Below are 20642 nucleotides of genomic sequence, written 5' to 3'. Positions count from 1 at the left end.
GGGTATGGAAAATAGGGTCTCCTTTCCTGCATGGCCAGTATGAAGACCTGGAGAAGAGCAGAGGCTCTCCACTTTACCATAGTCCCCACCATTCCCTGATTGCTCCCAGACACCAAGGCTGAGTGAAAATGATCACCTGTTGTCTTACACAACCCAGCTCTGTTCACTGCATCCCTGGCTCATAGTGTGCATTTGCGTTTGTCACTCCTGTCCAGAAACTGAACTCCATCTGAGCTGAGATTATTCTGTTGTTGTTTTGTTTTGTTTTGTTTTGTTTTAAAGCACTAGGCCCAACATGGGGCTTGCACTCATAACTTTGAGATCAAGTTACATTCTCTACCAACTGAGCCAGTCAGGAACCCGTTTTGGTTTTTATCATATCCCTATAGCAGTACCATAAGAAATATTCAATAAAGTTTAGAAAGAAAGGGCAGGGGGCAGAGAGAAAGCCAGCCTACTAAAGATTGTATTTAGTCAGAGGTGAAGCCAAAGAATTAGTATGGGTTCCTTGATCCTTCATCTCCAGACACAGAAGATATAGCCGTTTTCTTAAAAAAAAAAAAAAAAAAAAAAAAATCATTATTCAGCATTAGCAGTATGTCACTGTTAATCAGATTCAGCAGCCATGTTGTGGAATAAAGATGTTTTTAGCGAATCAAAAAATGCAATCTTGTTTTATCAGTTTTCACTTTTCGTAGAATTAATGCAAATGAGACATGATTTTTGGGAGGCTGCTCGGGCCGATAAGGATGGCAAAAAACCTGCTTGAACTTCCCCTCTGTGGTTAGTTGGCACTCTCTCTGTCTTGTCAACCCCCTCAGCAATGAGTATTTGATGTGCCAGGGGTAAATGAAAAGTAAGTTCAAGGTGACTTGGAATTAGGTAATCAGAACTGAAGGAGCAGGGACACACACACACACACACAGTATGCATGCACACGTGCACACACACAGAGTCTTTCCACTGCTGAGCAGGGTTTCAATCGGCCTGGTCAGCAAAGGCAAGCTTTCTGTAAATAAACACACTGGGATCTTTCAAGGCCTTGGATTCTGGATGCCACTCCAGGGTCTTGCCAGGGTTGCCAACTCTTATAAGTGTATTTTGCAAGACTTCAAAGCCAGGCGCCCTGGCCACTTGGTTCTTGCAACTGGCAATTAGCGTGCACAATGCCTCCTCTCCCAAAAATGAAGGCTTTATTTAAAAAAAAAAAAAATAGTTTAAATGGTTCAAAGAGGCCGTGGGGGCGCCTGGGTGGCTCAGTCGGTTAAGCGTCTGTCCTTGGCTTGGGTTATGATCTCAGGGTCCTGGGATCCAGCCCCATGTCCTCAGGCTCCCTGGGGCTCAGTGTGGAGCCTGCTTCTCCTTTTCCCTCAACCCGCCCCCGTCCACTCCTGTGCTCTCTCTCTCAAATAAATAAATAAAATCTTTAAAAAAATTTTTTTAATTAAAAAAAATAAAAATAAATAAAGAGGCCATGAATAAAGGCTGTGTGGATTTAGAAGCTCTACATGGAGTTAGTAGAGGCTGTCTGTTCTTTGAAAGATTTCTCTCACACCAGTTTTCATGCAGGGAATTCTGGCCCAGCTTGGTTCAGCCAAAAAAATTCTAGAAGAGATTCTGACTCTACCAGAGTTCCCCAAAGTTTAGTCATTCACTCACAGAAGGCCTTTGGGATTTTTGCCACAGCCACAAGCCACCTTATTATTATTTACTTAATATTTTTTATTTAAATTGACTTGCCTTTTAATTTAAATTTCTTTAAAAAGAAAAGTTTATATGATCTGCTTTTCTTCCTTAACTCAATTGTGGCTTCCATTGGAAAGTTGAGAAAATATACAGGAGGCACTTGACTTCATGCTACTCAACGTGTGGTCCCTGGTAATGGAGACCGTCAGGCCCCAACTCAGACCCGCTGAATCAGGCTGTATTTAAAAAAAATCCCCCCAGATGACTCACAGGCACATCAGTCTTTGAGAATCCCTGGCCTAAGGGACTAAGTACAGAGAATAAGTCTTAACCAAGGGAGGAATCAATGAAAGAACCAAAGAAAGTCTGAGGAACTTGAGAACTCTGCAACCTTGGTGCAAAGCATGCTGGGACTGGGAGATGCCCTCAGGGTCATCCAGTGACGTCAAGTGCAATTTGGTAACATTCTGGCTTCTTTTCCCGCATTTTATTTTAAAGTAAGCTCTGCACCCAAAGCAGGGCTCGAACTCACAACCCCCAAATTAAGAGTTGCATACTCTACCAACCAAGCCAGGCCCTCTTTCCACATTCTTAATCTATTTGGAGATGGTGATGACCTCATTTTCTGGTTCAGAGGTGGAAACCAGGTTTATGATTGGCCAACAAGAATTTCCCATTCCTCTTGGGTATAGTGACTGGTTCAAGGATGGGGTTGTGATCCAAGTCAAGTCATTGAGGCTCAATTCTTAAAACTTTTGTTGGAACAGTTGCCTAAGAGATACTCGTTGCTAAGCAGGGAGTAAGACCGTAGCTTCTTCAGTCATCATTTGGTAAGCTTCTGCCTGAGAATACAGTCAGCACTCAAGAAAATAGAGACAGGGTGCCTGGGTGGCTCAGTCAGTTGAGCGTGTGCCTTCAGCTCAGGACATGATCCTGGGGTCCTGGGATTGAGCCCCATGTTGGGCTTCCTGTTCAGTAGCTTCTCCCTCTCCCTCTGCTGCTCCCCCCACTTGTGCTCACTTGCTCTCTCTCTGTCAAATAAATAAGTAAAATCTTTTTAGAAAGAAAACAGAGATAAGAGATGAAAAGAGAGACCAAGTATTGATACTGTTGTTGCCTGGATCCAGCCGTGCCTGAAACTGATGTCCCTGATCTGAGATATGCATGCCAATAAATCTCTCCCTAGCTTTGTTTTTTTTTTCTTGGCTTTCTTTTTCTTACAGGTGGTGGATATATATATGAATGTCTATAATAAATGGCAAGGTATATAACAGACACTATTGTTGGACTACTCAAAAAAATTTTTTTATTTTGTATTTTATTATTTTTTAAATTCTCCCTTTTTATTTTATTATTTTTTTAGATTTTATTTATTTATTCATGAGAGACAGGCAAAGACACAGACAGAAGGAGAAACAGGCTCCCTGTGGTGAGCCCAATGTAGGACTCAATCCCAGGACCCTGGGATCATGACCTGAGCCACCCAGGCATCCCTAAATTCTCCCTTTTTAAATCAGAATTCTGGTTGTGATCGTTTTTTCCCCCTTCCTCCCACTGGCCATGTACTTCCAGCGAGATGGGTTCTGGTCTCAGCCTCAGCCTGAGGAACAGAATGAAGATGGAAAGAGGCCAGTCATGTTGATCCAGACACTTTCCAGTGATCGGTTTGGGCAGTATTCTGTGATATCTTCTGGAGCAACAAGATGAGAGGAAAAATCTGCTGAGTGTTTCTGGGAAAGGTTTTTTTCGTTAACAGAGATACATGACATTTTGACCTGAATGTCTGGAATTGTGGGCATTATTTTGCCACCACAAGTGAACAAAATAGGCTGAAAGAGGCAGAGAAGAAATGCAGAAAGAACTTAGGTCTTGGGACACCTGGGTGGCTCAACGGTTAAGTGTCTGCCCAGGATCATGACCTGAGCTGAAGGCAGATGCCTCACAGACTGAGCCCTCCAGGTGCCCCAATAAATAAATCTTAAACCAAACAAAACACCTTCAGTCCTGACACTGTTTGAGCCCCTGGGAACTCTCTCCTGTGGCTTCCCAACAGTTTCAAGAGTTGTCCTCTTGCTAGCAGATGACTGCAGGAACTAGAAGCTTCACAAACATACACCACCATCTGGGAGAACAGGGAGTTGTATCAGGGCTCTCTCTTAAAACAGAAGAAAACAAGCGGCACCTGGGTGGCTCAGTTGGTTAAATGTCCAACTCTTGATTTCGGCTCAGGTCTTGATCTCAGGGTCATGAGCTCAAGCCCTACGTTAAGTAGGCTCCCAGCATGGAGTCTACTTAAAACATACACAGACACAGAAGGAAGGGTTTTCCCTTTAGAAGCCTCAGCTAATATTTCATATCTCACTGGCTTTGACTTGGTTATGTGCCCATCTGTGAACCAAACACTGATGCTAGGGAAAAGAAGTTGTATCAACCGATTTAAGCCAATCAGAACACAACTCTGGGGCAGCCCGGATGGCTCAGTGGTTTAGCATTGCCTTTAGCCCAGGGTGTGATCCTGGAGACCCGGGATCGAGTCCCATGTGGGGCTCCCTGCATGGAGCCTGCTTCTCCCTCTGCCTGTGTCTCTGCCTCTCTCTGTGTGTGTCCCTCATGAATAAATAAAGTCTTTAAAAAATAAGTAAAAGTTTTATTTTTTTTTTTTAATTTATGATAGTCACACACAGAGAGAGAGAGAGAGAGAGAGAGAGAGGCAGCGGTCTGGCACCTGCCTTTGGCCCAGGGCGCGATACTGGTAGGCCCGGGATCGAATCCCACGTCGGGCTCCCGGTGTATGGAGCCTGCTTCTCCCTCTGCCTGTGTCTCCGCCTCTCTCTCTGTCTCTCTCTGTGACTATCATACAAAAAAAAAAAAAAAAAAAAGAAAGAAAGAAAGAACGAGACAGAAGGTGGGAGGAAGGATGGATGGAAAGAAGGAAGGTGGTGCTTAGCATCACAGAGGACTAAGAAAACGTGTAGCATATGACCCCTGCTTTCAGAGAAGGGACAAGTGAGATTCACTACTCCTTAATAGATCAGCTTGGAAGATCTGCCCTTCAGAGCCTACTTTTTATTGAATACTTTATTACAGTAACACTAGCCACTGTAACAAATAAACCCCAACATCTCAGGGTTGCATAACAGAAGTTTCTCTCCTGTTCACGTTGGTCTCCCAGATGACCGATGGCTCTCCAGCATTGTCCATGTTCTGGTGCTGGCAGGGAAAAGTGGGTGGACAAAGCACACACGCTTCCCAACTGCCTGACCCTGAACTAACACATATTGTTTTTGCTCACATTCTATTTGCAAGAACAAATCACATGGCTGTACTCAGACACAAAGGGGGTTGGGAAATGTCCCTAGTTGGGCAGCTGCTCCAGTGAGGATTCTATCCTCAGAGTAACTAGCCATCTCTGCCACTCAGATTTGGCTTCTAATAATGGCAAATATCCACAAGGATGCGGACATTCCTTGATCACGTGTAAGAAATTTAAATTTTTTTAAGATTTTATTAATTTATTCATGAGAGACAGAGAGGGGCAGAGACCTAGGCAGAAGGAGAAACAGGCTCCATGCAGGAAGCCTGATGTGGGACTTGATCCTGGGACTCTGGGATTATGCCCTGAGCCAAAGGCAGACGCTCAACCACTGAGCCACCTAGGTGTCCTACGTGTAAGCAATTTAAACCATATACCAATGCTTCTCCATCTCAGCACTATTGACCTTTGGAGACAGATAACTCTGTCACAGGGGCTGTCCTGAGCCTTGTGGGATGTTTAGCAGCATCTCTGGCCTCCGCTCACCAGATGCCAGTCACACTCATACCAGAAATGTCTCCAGACACCTGTTCTCTGGAGCACAATGTATTTCCATCTTCCAGAAGGTTCCCTCCGCCCTTTCCCAAACCCACGCAAAGCACTATCCTGACCTCTGCCTACCTTAGTTTTGCCCAGTCTTAGACGTCATAGAAATGGAACCATACAGAATGAACTCTTCTGTGTCTGGTTTCTTTCACTCAAATACCATCTTCCAGATTCAGTCATGTCAGCTATGGGACTCCTTGGTAATTCGTTTGTTTTTACTGTTGAGCATTCCACTTTTTTCTATGCCATCCACCTTTTATTTATCTGTCCTCTTGTCGATGCACACTTGCTTGTTTCCAGTCTGGACTATTATGGGAAAAAAAACGATTATGAACATTTTGTTTTAAAGACTTCATTTATTTATTTGACAGAGAACACAAGCAGGGGGAGCGTCAGGCACAGGGAGAGGGAGAAGCAGGCTGCTCATCGAGCAGGGAGCCCAGTGCTCAGATCATGACCTGAGCTGAAGGCATACAATCAACTGAGCCACCCAGGTGCCCTGTTATGAACATCCTTGAACAAGTCTTTCTGTGGCTGTGTGCACTCATTTTTCTTAACCCAAAAGCGGAATTACTGGGTCACCGGGTAATTGTAGCTGTAACTGTAGTTGGCCTTTTAAAAGGCCTAATTTATTGTTTTCATTATTTAAAAAGTAATATATATTCATGAAAAAATGCCAATAATATTCAGAGTAATAATAGTTAAATTTTGTATGGTTTTTACTGTGTGACAAAACACCATTTGAAATGTGGTAGGGATATATTAACTCACTTAATTCTCACAGCAACCCTGTGAAGTAGGCATCACGATCATCGTTGTCTGCTTTGGGCAAGGAGAATCCTGAATTATAGAGCAGGGCAGTCACTTTTGGCTTCTGAGTCTGTGCTCTGATCTTAGCCATACCTGAGCTCAATCACCTACCTGGCCCCAGTATCAGGTGGGAAATAAAAGCCTCCTCACACCCTTTCCCTGACCCTTCCACCCAGCCCAGGCTCAATCCCCAGAGGAAACCATTATGAGTCCTTTTTCTGCTTTCTAGAACAATCTTTGTGTTGAGGCAACTGGTTTACAATGGTTAAGAGATTGAGGTTCGAAGCATCCCACACTTAGCAGTGTGACCTTGGGCACATCTCTGGTTCGTGGTTTCTGCATCCCTAAGAGGGGCACCGTCACAAGACCCATCCCCTAGGGTAGTTGCAAACACCAAGGGAGTTGTGTTTGGGGGTTTTGTTTGTTTGTTTTAAGATTTTATTTATTTATTCATGAGAGTCACAGAGAAAGAAAGGCAGAGACATAGGCAGAGGGAGAAGCAGGCTCCATACAGGGAGCCCAATGTGGGACTCGATCCTAGGACCCTGGAATCATGCCCTGAGCCAAAGGCAGATACTTAACCACTGAGCCACCCAGACGTCCCGGTTTGTTTGTTTGTTTAAGTATAAAACACTCAGCCAAGTGTCTGGCTCAAGGTGGACACTCAAGAGATGTTAGCATCCAGTGTCTCCAAGCCCCTAAGAGGCAAAGAGGGATTTCACTCAGCTTGTCATACTTCTTTCCCTCCCACCAGAATGATGAAGGTGAAAGCAGGGCCCAGAGAGGCACTCATATTAGCAAGAGAAAGAGGTGTGTGTCTTAGAAACATTCCACTCTGAGAACTTCAGAAGACTGGAGCCTCTTGTTAAGACAGTTCCAAATGCAGTCAAGAGAATTATGGGTTTGAACCACAAACGGGGAACCCCAAGATTGCAAGGCCCCAGGTCTGAGCTGGAGTCTGGGAGATGCAGAGAGGAGGGAGCTGCCTTCCTGATCTCGTCCCCTGGCAGGCCTGGTAGAGACTGCAAAATGAATCAGTGAAGAAAACCCTTTTTTTGGGATGCCTGGGTGGCTCAGTGGTTGAGCGTTTACCTTTGGCCCAGGGCGTGATCCTGGAGTCCCGGGATGGAGTCCTGCATCAGGCTCCTTGCATGGGGCCTGCTTCTCCCTCTGCCTGTGTCTCTGCCTCTCTTTCTCTCTCTCTCTCTCTCTCTCTCTCTCTCTGTGTGTGTGTGTGTGTGTGTCTCATGAATAAATAAACTAAATCTTAAAAAAACAAAAAACCTGTTTTCTACCTTCACCGACTGTGTGTTTGCTTGGGGGGCAGTAAGCTTGCTTGGCTTTTTGGGAAGGGGCTGTTCCCTCCTGCTTTTCCAGGCTCTTTAAGAATAAACAATAATGTTACAAATATGTGCTGGTAAAATACATTGTCTTTATACCAAATGGAGACATAATGTGTAGCCTGCGGTGGATTTTGGGTTGTTGGGGTTTTTTGGTTTTTTTTTTTCTTTTTTGCAACTTTTTTTTCACTTCATATTTTTGGACATCTTTTCCAGAACAATACACCTATTTCTTTCTAAATTTGTCAGTATGCCATTTTATAGGCAGACCACACAATATATTTGATGAGGTTTTCTCAAACTGCCAGATGATGGATACAGGAGTTGACTATACTATTTTCTCTCCTTTTGAATGTGTTAGAAATGTTCACTAATAAAATAATAATACAATAAAGGAAAGTTCCATGCTATCATATAATTTTCCTACTTAAGCCTGTAAAGTTGACTCCTCCATTGAAGGCATCCTCGTTTGTACCAATAGAAAACTGCAGTCAAAAATCTGAACACTGGGCAGCCCCGGTGGCTCAGTGGTATAGCGCCCCCTTTGTCCCAGGGCCTGATCCTGGAAACCCAGGATCAGGTCCCACATGGGCTTCTTGCATGGAGCCTGCTTCTCCCTCTGCCTGTGTCTGTGCCTCTCTCTCTCTCTCTTTCTCTCTCTCATTAATAAATAAATAAAATCTTTTTTAAAAAAAATCTGAACACTGTCTATGAAATTAGAAATTGGTGAATTAAAGCTACCCAACCATGAACTGGGCAAGATTGCTTTCTCTCTTGTTCAGAGCTCGTCTCAACAGCTACCTGATCCTCTGAAGACTGTTGGGTGAAACAGAGAATAGCTCTCAAAAGTCTATGTTGGATCTTAAGAAAGTGACTCATTGCAAACTCGAGGTTGGGCCCTATGGGTAACTTATAATAAACTTTTATATACCAGTAACTGCACACCAACTCCTCTTGTTAATACTTTATACAAGTATTAACTCATTTAATTCTTTTCATCAATCTCAAGAAATATGTGCTATTATTATATTACAAAAGAGGAAAACAAAAGAGGAAACAAAAGAGGAAACAAAAGCACAGAGTTTAAATGATTTTACAAAAGAGGAAACAAAAGCACAGAGTTTAAATGATTCATCCGAGGTCTCATAGCTAGTGAGAGATTGGGCCAGGACTTGAACTCCATGACCACCTGTTTCATCCTTATCTTCTACTGCCTCTCCATTAATTTATGCATCTCTGGCAATTTATTGGGTATCAGCAGAGAACTGGGGATAGGTTGGAGAGAACAATGAAGATCATTGTGTGGAAATCTGAAGTATCCCTAGAAATAACAGATCATCCAGGAACACCTGACTGGCTCAGTCAGAAGAACATAGGATTCTTGATCTTGGAGTCATGAGTTTGAGATCCACATTGGGGATAGAGTTTACATTAAACAAATAAACAAACAAAAACAAACAAAAAAAACAGGGGTGCCTGGCTGGCTCAATCAGAGGAGCATGTCACTTCTAATCTCAGGTTTGTGAGTTCAAGCCCCACTTTGGGTGCAGAGAGTACTATAAATAAATAAACAAACAAACAAACAGGGGATCCCTGGGTGGCGCAGCGGTTTGGCGCCTGCCTTTGGCCCAGGGCGCAATCCTGGAGACCCGGGATCAAATCCCACATCGGGCTCCCAGTGCATGGAGCCAGCTTCTCCCCCTGCCTATGTCTCTGCCTCTCTCTCTCTCTCTCTGTGACTATCATAAATAAATAAATAAAATTTTAAAATTTTGAAAAATAAATAAATAAACAAACTTAAAAATGCATCACCTGTATTATTTATCTCCCCTGGGAAATAACGCTCATTTAGGGAACTTCGATGTATAAGACACTGTGCTAGCAGAGAAATGCACTGTGATCATCTCATTTATGTCCGCAATAGTCTATGTACCAGGCTCTGTTCTGGTGCTGGGGACACAGCTGTGAAAAGACCAACATGGTTTAAATATATACAAAGCTTAATGGAATTTGCTCTGACCAGTGTCACAGGTAGACTCTGCAGGAGTTCTAGAGCCTAGATCTGGAAAGGCCTGTCCCAGCTGACCCTCCAGCTGAATGCAGCTGCATGAGCAAACCCAGGTGTAACTCACAGAAGGACCCCACAGCAACTCAAAAACATAAGAAAGAGGGATTCTGGGATCCCTGGGTGGCTCAGTGGTTTAGCGCCTGCCTTCGGCCTAAGGTGTGATCCTGGAATCCCGGGATCAATTCCTGCATCGGGCTCCCTGGATGGAGCCTGCTTCTCTCTCTGCCTCTCTCTGTGTCTCTCATAAATATGAAATCTTTTAAAAAAAGAAAGAGGGATTCCTGAATGGCTTAGTCAGTAGAGCATGCAACACTTGATCTGAGGGTTGTGATTTCAAGCTCCAAATAGGGGATAGAGTTTATGTAAAGAAAAAAAAGGCTATAATAAATGGGCTTTTGTTTTGTTTTTAGTGTGTGTATTTTCTGAAGATTGTTTTTTTTTTTTAAGATTTTATTTTTCTGAAGTTTTTTTTAAGATTTTATTTTTGGGGTGCCTGGGTGGCTCAGGCAGTTGGGCATCTGCCTTCAGCTCTGGTCATGATCCCTAGGTCTTGGAATCAAGCCCTGCATCTGGCTCCTTGCTCAGTGGGGAGTCTGCTTCTCCTGCTGCCTCTCCCAACTACTTGTGCTCTCCCTTTCCTCTCTCAAATAAATAAATAAAATCGTTTTTTTTAATTTATTTTTAAGTAATCTCTACACCCAACATGGGGTTCAAACTCATAACCCTGAGATCAAGAGTTGCATGCTCCCCCAACTGAGCTAGCCATGTGCCCCAATAAATGATAGCTTTGTGGGTTTTGTTTTGTTTTAAGAATTTGTTTATTTATTCCTGAGAGATGCAGAGAGAGAGAGAGGCAGAGACACAAGCAAAGGGAGAAGCAGACTCCCCACAGGGAGCCTGACGTGGGATCCATCCCAGGACCCGGGATCATGCCACTGAGCCAACCAGGCGTCCCTAAATGATAGCTTTAAGCAATTATGTTTTGGTGTAGTTTGTTACACAATAGGTAACTATTATAATAATGAAATTTAGAAAGTACTAAAGACTGGATGCTATAAAATCTATAAACTACCAGATGCTGTAAAATCATCTAATGGAAATATCTGGCTTATCTGGGGATAGGTGAAAACCACACAGTAAAAAGAACATGCACTCCTAAACCAGGCAGACCTTCATTTTGGTTTCTTTTTTTAAAATTAATTAAGTAAGGGGCACCTGGGTGGCTTAGGTAAGCGGCTGCCTTCAGCACAGGTCATGATCCCAGAGTCCTGGGATCAGGCTCCCTGCTCAGTGGGGAGTCTGCTTCTCCCCCCTCCCTCCTCCTGCTTGTTCTCTCGCTCTCTTTCTCTTTCTCTCTCTCTCTCTCAAATAAATAAATAAAATCTTTTAAAAAAAAAGTAATCTCTACTACACCCAAGGTGGGGCTCAAGCTCACAACCCTGAGATCAAGTGATCAAGAGTTATGTGCTCCTCAGACTGAACCCTCCAGGTGTCCCCAGACAGACTTCCATTTAAGCCCAATTTGATCATTTATGTGCTGTGTGACCTTAGGCAAATCATAACAGCCTCTCTGAGCCTCATCTGCAAAATGAAGATCATCAGGTCCTGTTAGCTGAGTAGCAAATGAGATAATATATGCAGATACCGTAGACAGAAAACAGACATTCAATAAATGGTGGTAATTTCTTTTATTAAGCAAACCCCAACACGGCATTGGGAGAGGGGAGGGACTTGATTTATCTCAGATCACACAGATTGAAGCAAGGACCAAGAGAGTTGGGTTTTTGTTCTTTGGGTTCTTTGGGGTGTTTTGTTGTTGTTGGGTTTTTTTGTTTTTTGTTTTTTGTTTTTGCTTTATTTGTTTTGTTTGTTCTTGCTAATTCACAGCTTGAGCCTCAAAACGTTAAGAGATGCAACGGGGTTTAAAAACCAGCTTTGTTTTTCTTGGTGCACTAAGACAGAAAACAAAGAACAACAACCAAAAAAACAAAACAAAACAAAAAAACCCTGCATTTCTTCACTTGCGTGGCTTCAGCAAAAGGAAACCAAGCAAGTCAATTAACTTGTGAGTGCCCCAGTCAGGTGGCCAAGGGGCCCTCCTGCCCGGTGCGATCACTTACGGAAGAGCGGAGTCAATACTTGAGAAGGAGCTCACCTGATCATTGTCAAAATGTTTAAACACACCATTACGATGTGCAAACAAGACTTTATCTCTTTGCCACTCATCAAAACCTCCGGTTTAATTCCAGCAGCTTAAGCTTCCAAAGGAATGTGGGGGGGGGGGGGGAGCTGAAATCTACACCTTCCCCCAGGCAGGCTTGGTGCTGAGCAAACAATTTCCCTCCACTGAGTCCTTGCTTCTGACCCTGTGTGCAAGACCTCTGAAGCTCCGTGTCTGGTGAAAGGAGGACTTGTCATTTCTGGGGGTGGACCCAGGCGTCCTGGGACCTGAAGTTTATACAATTGGGGTTGGGGGTAGACGTGGGTGCTTCTTTAAAAAAAAATACAAAATTATGAGTACAAAATTAAGTATAAAGAGGAGTAGTGGGCAGCCCGGGTGGCTCAGCGGTTTAGCACCTGCCTTCAGCCCAGGGTGCGATCCTGGGCTGTTGAGTATAGAGATTACTTAAAAAGAAAATCTTTTAAAAGAATAAAATGAGAAAAGAGAGGTGTCTGGCTGGCTGGGTCGGTAGAGCATGCAGCTCTCATTCTCAGGGTTGTGAGTTTAAGCCCCATGTTGAGCATGGAGCCTACTCAATAGTTTTTTAGGGGCGCCTGGGTGGCTCAGTAGTTGAGCATCTGGCTTCAGCTCAAGGCATGATCCCGGGGTCCTGGGATAGAGTCCCACATCGGGCTCCCCACATGGAGCCTGCTTTTCCCTATGCCTGTGTCTCTCTTTGTCTGTATGTCTCTCATAAATAAAAACAATATTTTAAAAAATTTTTTTGGGATCCCTGGGTGGCGCAGCGGTTTAGCGCCTGCCTTTGGCCCAGGGCATGATCCTGGAGACCCAGGATCAAATCCCACGTCGAGCTCCCTGCATGGAGCCTGCTTCTCCCTCTGCCTGTGTCTCTGCCTCTCTCTCTCTCTCTCTCTGTGACTATCATGAATAAATAAATAAAATAAAATCTTAAAAAAATTTTTTTTTTTTTGTAATGAGGAAAGGGTACTTTGGTAGTCAGACTCCAAAATGGCACCCAACAAATCTTTGCCTCCTGGCTGTCACACCCTGTGCAGCCCCCACCCCCTCCTCACTCCAGGCCAGTCTGGATGAACCAGAATTCCCCAGAAGGGATGCTACCCCCTCACTTCTGAGATTAGGTTATAAAAGACACTGAAGCTTCTGTCCCAGCTGCTCTCTCTCTCTCTTTTTCAAATCACTTGCTTGGGGGGTGAGGGGAAGCCAGCTGCCATGTCATGAGCAGCCCTAGAGCAAGGCCCATGTGGCAACTTCCTACCACAACCACATGAGTAAGCTCAGAAAAATCTTCCAGCCCAAAGTGAGCCTTCAGGTGACAGCAGCCCCAGCAACAGCCCGGCTGCAGGAAGATGAGAGACCCTGATGAGAACCACCCAGCCAAACCCTCCCGGATCCCTGCCCCACAAACTGTGAGATAAACGTTTATCGTTTTAAGCTGCTGACTTTTGAAGCAATTTGTTACATAGTGATAGACAACCTAATACACCGGCTTTAGGAGATGCATGTTGTTTTCTTCTGAGCTCTTTTTAGGTATTACACCAGAAAGGCTCACATACAGACGCTTCCTGCTGACAACCGGCCTTCCATCCCCACCAAAAACCCTCTAGCGCTATTCTGTGTCCCTACTTTCTTTTTTTTTTTTTTTTTTTATTTATGATAGTCACAGAGAGAGAGAGGCAGAGACACAGGCAGAGGGAGAAGCAGGCTCCATGCACCGGGAGCCCGACGTGGGACTCGATCCCGGGTCTCCAGGACCACGCCCTGAGCCAAAGGCAGGCGCCAAACCGCTGCGCCACCCAGGGATCCCCCCCTACTTTCTTTGAGCAGAAACTCGAACTATATTGGTTGAATAAATGAGTAAATAAGACCCGTGCAAGAGGGATATTTCATCCTTATTTGATAGTTCAGGAAACAGAAGCTCAGAGATGTTAAGTAACCAGCTTAAGATCCACACAGACAACCTCGATTCCTTAATGGGCAGCCTGTAGTGTCCATTTGTCTAATGTTTTTCATGGTGCCAAGTACACACTAAGTGCCTAATAACTGCAGGTTAACCAAAAGAGTTCATGATGTCGCATGTCTTTATCTAAATCTGGTAAACATCTCTTTAATATAGAAAGAGGAACAATGTGGGGTGGAGAGAGCAGAGAGATTGATATTACCTCCTTTTGGGTTTTTTTGATTTTTTTTTTTTTTATATATTACCTCCTTTTGATAAAAAGAAACAGCAATGGAGCAATTCAGTATTAGCACAGAAAAATCTAAAAAAACGAACAAAACCACTTCAAAGTGTCCAGAGACTAAAATTCAGAATAAAAGAAGTTTGTATTTCGTTTCATGCTTTATATTAAAGAGTTGGGGTGGGGGGGAAAGTTGGTTTCGTTGGCTTTAAAAGGCTATGTAAAAAACATTTTTTGAAGGCTATGTTAAAAACAATTAATTTATGGTTCTTGTCCCACTCGTTTGAACAATTACAAAATCTCCAGACTGACGCACATGGTTTGGGGTCCAGCTATTCAAGAGTAACCATGGGCAACTCTTGGTGGGCGCTTTCTTCCTTTTAAGTGGTCACTATAAGTTAGTCAAGGTCAAAAGTTACCCATGTGTCCTGGGAGGACACCTGAGGGTGTGGGGTGTCATGGTGAATCATATGACTGCTCTGGCTTCCTCTGAATCCTAGAATTCTCTGAAAAAGCAGTGACCAAGAAGGATTATGGATATTCTAATTAGGCCATATGTAATTTAATTTTGGAGTGGTGAAATTTACCCAGTCTTCTAAATGTTCATTGAATAAACATTAAGTAAGCCTTTGAAAATTAATGGACTTGTCCACTGAGTTATTATTCACAAAAGTCTCTTTAGCCCCAAGCATAGGATCTGGCCCATATTTGATGCCCCATAAATTAATAAAGTTGTTGACTTGAATGTGAGTTAATTAGACATCTAAAAGAGAACGCGTCACTTGGTCTGCCCACAAGCTCCATCTCTTTTATCGCCTCCAGGCCTCTGGACTTGCTGCTTTGCCTAATTATAAGATTTGATTCTCTCCTTTGCCTTGTCTATTGATTTATCCTCCCAACATCCATTTTCCTCTTCTCAGGAAACAAGCACTTATTTCTTATTTTCTTTCTAAAATGTTCTCCGTCTTTACACCCCATCCCACCCCCATTCCGTGTGCTTTGGAGGGCTGATTTCCACTCCAGACTCCAGAGAGGGACCTCTGGGTATGTACCTGGGCCTGATCCAGCAACATATTCAGTCGATCAGATAGAGACATGTGACCCAGTCTGATCCAGTTTGTTTGTTTGTTTGTTTATTATAAATCTTATTTATTTTTTTAAAGATTTTATTTATTCATGATAGACACACACACACACACACACACGGAGAGAGGCAGAGACACAGGCAGAGGGAGGAGCAGGCTCCATGCAGGGAGTCTGACGTGGGACTCAATCCTGGGACTCCAGGATCACACCCTGGGCAGAAGGCAGGTGCTTAAACCGCTGAGGCACTCAGGCTGCCCATAAATCTTATTTCTTTAGAGCAATTTTAGATTCCACTCAAAACTAAGTGGAAAGTACAGAGTTGTCATATTAACCCTTGTCCCCTCTATACGCACTTTCCTTGCTATCAACATCCATCACTAGAATGGTGCATTTGTATGATCAGTGAACCCACACTGATACATCATTATCAACCAAACTCCATATTTAGCATTAGAGTTCACTCTTGGTGTTATAGATTCTCTAGATGTAGACAACTATATAATGGCACGGATCCAGCATTATAGTATCATACAGAATCGTTTCACTGCCCTGAAAATCCCCTGTACTCCACCTATTCATCCCTCCTTCCCCCAACCTCTGGCAACTACTGATCTTTTTACTGTCTCTAGAATGTTTTAGCTTTTCCAGAATGTCATATAGTTAGAATTATGCAGCAAGCAGCTTTTTCAGATTGGCTTCTTTCACTTAGCAATATGCATTTAAGATCCCTACATGTCTTTTCCTGGCTTGATAAGTTACTTCATTTTAGCTCTAAATATTCCACTGTGTGGATATACCGTATTCACCTACTGAAGGAAACCTTGGTTGCTTACAAGTTTTGGCCATTAGGAATAAATCTGCTATAAATATACATGTGCAGGGTTTTGTGTAGATGTCAATTTTTTCTTTTTTAAAGATTTTATTTATTTATTCATGAGAAACACAGAGAGAGAGGCAGAGGGAGAAGCAGGCTCCCTGCGGGGAGCCCAATGCAGGACTTGATCCCAGCACCCTGGGATCACAATCTGAGCCAGAGGCAGATGCTCAACCACTGAGCCACCCAGGTGCCCCTAGATGTAAATTTTCAACTAATTTGAATTTAACCAAGGAGTACATGGTTGGATTGTATGATAAGAGCATGCTTAGTTTTGTTTGTTTGCTTGTTTTTTTAAGATTTTATTTATTCATTTCATAGAGCGAGCACACACATGAGTAGGGGGAGAGGTAAAGGGAGTTGGAGAGGGAGAGAATCCCAAGCAGACTGTGTGCTGAGTGCAGAGCCTGACATGGGGCTTGATCCCATGACCTGAGCAAGTGACCAAGAGTCAGACACTTAACCAACTGAGCCACCCAGCACCCCACAAGTATGCTTACTTTTGTGAGAAATTTCCAACTGTCTTCCAAAGGGGTTATAACATTTTTACATTCCTGCCAGAAATGAATGAGGGTTCCCATTGCTTCACTTTCTTGCCAGCATTTGGTGTTGTCAATGTTTTTGATTTTAGCCCTTCTAGTAGCTGCTTGGTGACTTACAGATTTAGTTTGTATTTCCCTGATGACATATGATATAAAACATCATTTTATATATTTATTTGGCATCTGTATATATTCTTTGGGAAGGTGTCTGTTCTGGTCTTTTGCCTATTTTTGAAATCTGCTTGTTAGTTCTCTTACTATTGAGTGTATAGGAGTTCTTTGTATATTATTGGATAATAAGATTTCACTAGATACTCACCCTTTATCTCCAATTCAACTTTTCCTGGTTTCAGTTACCTAAGATCAACTTTGGTCCAGAAACAGATGATCCTCCTTCTGATATAACCTTAGAAAGTCAGTAGTAGCCTAACGTTGCATCACAATGGCTATGGCATTCACCTCACTTCATCTCAGCATGTAGACATTTTATTATCTCACATTACCACAAGAAGGATGAGTATAGTACAATAAGATATCTTTTTTAAAAAGATTTATTTATTTATTAAAGATTTATTTGTTTGTTTATTTATTTATTTATTTATTTATTTATTTATTTATTTATGATAGAAAGAGAGAGAGAGAGAGGCAGAGACACAGGAGGAGGGAGAAGCAGGCTCCATGCCGGGAGCCAGATGTAGGACTCGATCCCGGGACTCCAGGATCATGCCCTGGGCCAAAGGCAGGTGCTAAACCGCTGAGCCACCCAGGGATCCCCCAATAAGATATCTTGAGAGAAGATCACATTCACATAACTTCTATTAGAGTGTGTTGCTATAATTGCCTTATATTAGTATTAGTTATTGTTGTCCCTAGCTTACTGGGCCTTATTTATAAATTAAATTTTATCATATGTACATCTGGAAAAAAACAGGGTGTATATATGGGGTTCGGTACTCTTTGTGGTTTTAGGCATCCACTGGCAGTCTTGGAATGTATCCCTTATGGGCAAGGGACTACTGTATGTCTTTTGCAAATGTTTTCTCCAGGCTGTGCTTGTCTTCTTGTTCCCTTGACAATCCCCAAACTCCTGTTGGATCATCCAGGAAAATGGTGATCTCTCTGCTGAGGTTGCTGACATGAGATAGAAGCCAGGAGCGGCTGGCAGTTTATCTTCCAACCACAAGAGAAGAGTCAGCCTGAGCCTGGAGTCAAGAAGTAAATGAGAATAGACAGTTCGCAGACAAAAAAAAGGGAACAAATGGCTCATAAACATATAAAAATAAGATCAACTCTTTGGAGAAATGAATTTGAAGCGATAAAGTGGTGTCATTTTTCATCTATCAGACTTTCAAAATGAAAACATAATTATAACACGATGCATTGCTCAGGATGTGGGGAAAATGGCACTGTCAATTAGACTCAGGTCTGGATGTAAGTAAAAGACATGTGACAAATTGGTGACTCAAGTGATCTGGAGTTTATTTCTCTTATGATGTAAAAGAAGTCTGTGGGTCAGCTGGGGAGAGCCGGTATGGTGAGTCCATTTTCCTCAGGGACCTGGTGTCTATTTGCCTGCTTTATCTAGCTCTCCATTCGAGTCCCACAACTCTACAGCACTGGCTGGAGCACATCTGTCCTATCTCCATCCCAGGCTGCAGAAAGCAGGGAGAGAAAGGGAAGAGCACATCCTCTGCTTTCTGGAAACCCCACCACCACTTCCAGTCACATCTCGCTGGATGGAGCTTAGTGAGGTGACTAGACCTAACTGCAAGGGAAGCTGGGAAATTTACTTTTATTCCAAGTGGCAGTATACTAGAATAAAAATTGGAATTCTGGGCACCTGGGTGGCTCAATGGTTGAGCGTCTGCCTTTGGCTTAGGTGGTGATCCTGGGGTCCCGGGATCAAGTCCCACATCGGGCTTCCTATACGGACCCTGCTTTTCTCTCTGCCTATGTCTTTGTCTCTGTGTGTGTGTGTGTGTGTGTCTCATGAATAAATAAATAAAATCTTAAAAAAATATATTTGGAGTTCTGTTAATACGAAAAAAAGAAAGAAAAGAAAAGAAAAGAAAAGAAAAGAAAAGAAAAGAAAAGAAAAGAAAAGAAAAGAAAAGAAAAGAAAAGGAAAAAAAACTGTTGGGAAGTGAGTAGGTATTCTCAAACACTCTTGGCAGTAGTATAAATTGGTATAAACTTTATATCCTTCCCTGTTGGTTTTCAATAAATTGCTCCCTTTGATTCCCACCACATCTCATTATCTGTCCTTTTTCCACATTTCATTATAAGTCCCTGGTTTTTGGGTTTGGTTTGGTTTGGTTTTCAGATAAGGAAAGTGAGACAACAGATGAAGTAGCCCAGCCAAGGACACTGTATTAAGCAGGATTCTCAACAGCAAGTGATAGAAAGTCAAATCAAATTGTGAGAATTCACAGGCTCACCTGACTGCTAAGGTCAGGGGTAGCAGCACTTTCAGGTATGAATGGATCCAGTCAGTGAGTCAGGACTCTCTCCTTGTTCATCTCCTGGTCCATTTCCTGTGTGCTGCCTTCATTCTTGGAAGGCAGCTCAGCTCACCACTATACCACCAACGCTGTACAGTTTCATTCTTTGATAGGCTTTCCCCATATGGTGGCCCATAGCAGATAAAACCCTACATCCCGTCACATCATGGTAAAGAAAAAAAAAAAAAAACAGCACTTCTTTTCTGGTATTTCTAGTAAACATCCCAGAACTGACTCTCACTGGACTGTCTTTGGGTCACATGCCCATCTCTAAGTCCATCACCAGAGCCTGAGATGAGCCAATGCTGGTGTCCAGGCAGAGCTGAGTCTCTTGCTTATTCTTAGAGCCCAAGGATGGGGGTCAGCCCCACTGGAACCAGAGAGGCCAAGAGGAGGAGGGGAAATCCCCCTGGAAACTTGGAGCGCAGTTTCCAGAAAGAGGAAAGGTTGCTAGGTAGACTAAAGTCTGAACATCTACTGCTGTGGAGCGCCAAATGAGGGCAGGACAGCACCAGCAGCGCGGTCCCCAAGTCCTGGTTCGCGGGGTACCACAGCCACCCCAGCTCCCTCTGTTGCTTAGGAACTCACTTTTAAGAAATCACAAAATGTAAACATAGACTAAAGGAGAAGTCGTCAGAGGAGACTCGCACACGAAGGCCCCTGGAAAACCTTCAACTCTTGGGCTTCATTACCTTAGTCACCTTGTCAAAAGCTTTAAAACCTGATGAATTACATTCCCAAGGACTGGAACAATTTGCAGATGTGATCAAGAAAATGCTGTCAGTAATCTTTGAGAAATCATGGGGCTTGGGGGCAGTTGGAAGATTGGAGTCAGCATCCCTAATCCTGCAGACGGATAGTCTGGACTCGGAGTCTTCATCCTTTTCTTTCTGCTGGATTCCTCTCCTTTTTTATCCCCCCCTTTTTAAAAAATATTTTATTTATTTATTCATGAGATACACAGAGAGGCAGACAGATAGGCAGTGGGAGAAACAGGCTCCTCGCAGGGAGCTCGATGCGGGACTTGATCCCAGGATCCTGGGATCACAACCCCTGAGTCACCCAAGTACCTCTCTTTTTTTAAAAAAGACAGTTTTATTGCAGTCTAATTTACAGATAATAAAATTCACCCTTTGAAATGCACAGTTCGATGATTTTTAGCAATATTTCAATAAAATGCCATTTTTTTCACCATTTCAGGAAAACCTCTCTGCTGTTTATCTTTAATCCCCATGCCCACCCCCAGCCCCAGGCAACCACTAATCTACTTTCTATCTTTGTCCATTTGCCTTTTCTGGATATTTCACCTTCTTTTCTTTAGATGGTCATATTTTTATTGCTTTTTAACATATTTTGGCTCCAAAAGCCAGACATTCATGGTAAAAAGTGCAAATGACACAGAAGGGAATAAAGATGGACGTTTTCCTGGCAACCCTGCCCTTCAGAGATCTGCTGTAAACAAATCACGATGTATTTACTTATCCCTCTGGATATTT

General features: G+C 43.1%; 1 long non-coding RNA gene across 1 annotated transcript; it reads right to left on the bottom strand.

Annotated features, from left to right (window-relative positions):
• Window positions 1-251: 251 nt before the first annotated feature.
• LOC144298849 (uncharacterized) lies at window positions 252-17040 on the bottom strand. The gene is made up of 3 exons (XR_013365721.1): window positions 16965-17040; window positions 5621-5851; window positions 252-548 (listed from the first exon to the last, which is right to left on the bottom strand). It is a non-coding gene; the product is annotated as an uncharacterized LOC144298849 (long non-coding RNA).
• Between the last annotated feature and the right edge of the window lie 3602 nt (window positions 17041-20642).

This window comes from Canis aureus, chromosome 26 (genome assembly GCF_053574225.1).
Source record: "Canis aureus isolate CA01 chromosome 26, VMU_Caureus_v.1.0, whole genome shotgun sequence".
Taxonomy (NCBI): Eukaryota; Metazoa; Chordata; class Mammalia; order Carnivora; family Canidae; genus Canis; species Canis aureus.
The sequence above is the reverse complement of the archived record's forward strand: the minus strand, read 5'-3'. Positions and strand labels throughout refer to the sequence as shown.